The sequence below is a fragment of the Poecilia latipinna genome, unplaced genomic scaffold, assembly GCF_001443285.1.
Source record: "Poecilia latipinna isolate Pla-1442-1.1 unplaced genomic scaffold, P_latipinna-1.0 Scaffold2542, whole genome shotgun sequence".
NCBI classification, from domain to species: Eukaryota; Metazoa; Chordata; class Actinopteri; order Cyprinodontiformes; family Poeciliidae; genus Poecilia; species Poecilia latipinna.
Genome location: NW_015115158.1, coordinates 29,239 through 29,504, shown reverse-complemented (window position 1 = coordinate 29,504; position 266 = coordinate 29,239). Strand labels below are relative to the sequence as shown.

General features: G+C 46.2%; 1 non-coding gene across 1 annotated transcript; it reads right to left on the bottom strand.

Moving 5' to 3' along the window:
* Window positions 1-96: 96 nt before the first annotated feature.
* On the bottom strand, window positions 97-170 carry trnan-guu (transfer RNA asparagine (anticodon GUU)). The gene has a single exon. It is a non-coding gene; the product is annotated as a tRNA-Asn (tRNA).
* Window positions 171-266: the final 96 nt, after the last annotated feature.

The window sequence follows — 266 nt, the reverse complement described above, 5'->3', positions numbered from 1 at the left end:
TTTCCAAAAGCAGCGGCCAAGAATTTTGGATATCGTCCAAGAACCAGTGCTCCTCAAACTCAGAACATGCAGTGTTTTTTCTAGAATGAAGACGTACGTCCCTATGTGGGCTTGAACCACCAACCTTTCGGTTAACAGCCGAACGCGCTAACCAATTGCGCCACAGAGACTTTGTGCTGCTGAATATTGCTGCTCGCACTAGTGACACGTCTATCGTCAAAAATCCTGGCATTGCATCGCATTGTTACCACAGGTCAAAATATGGA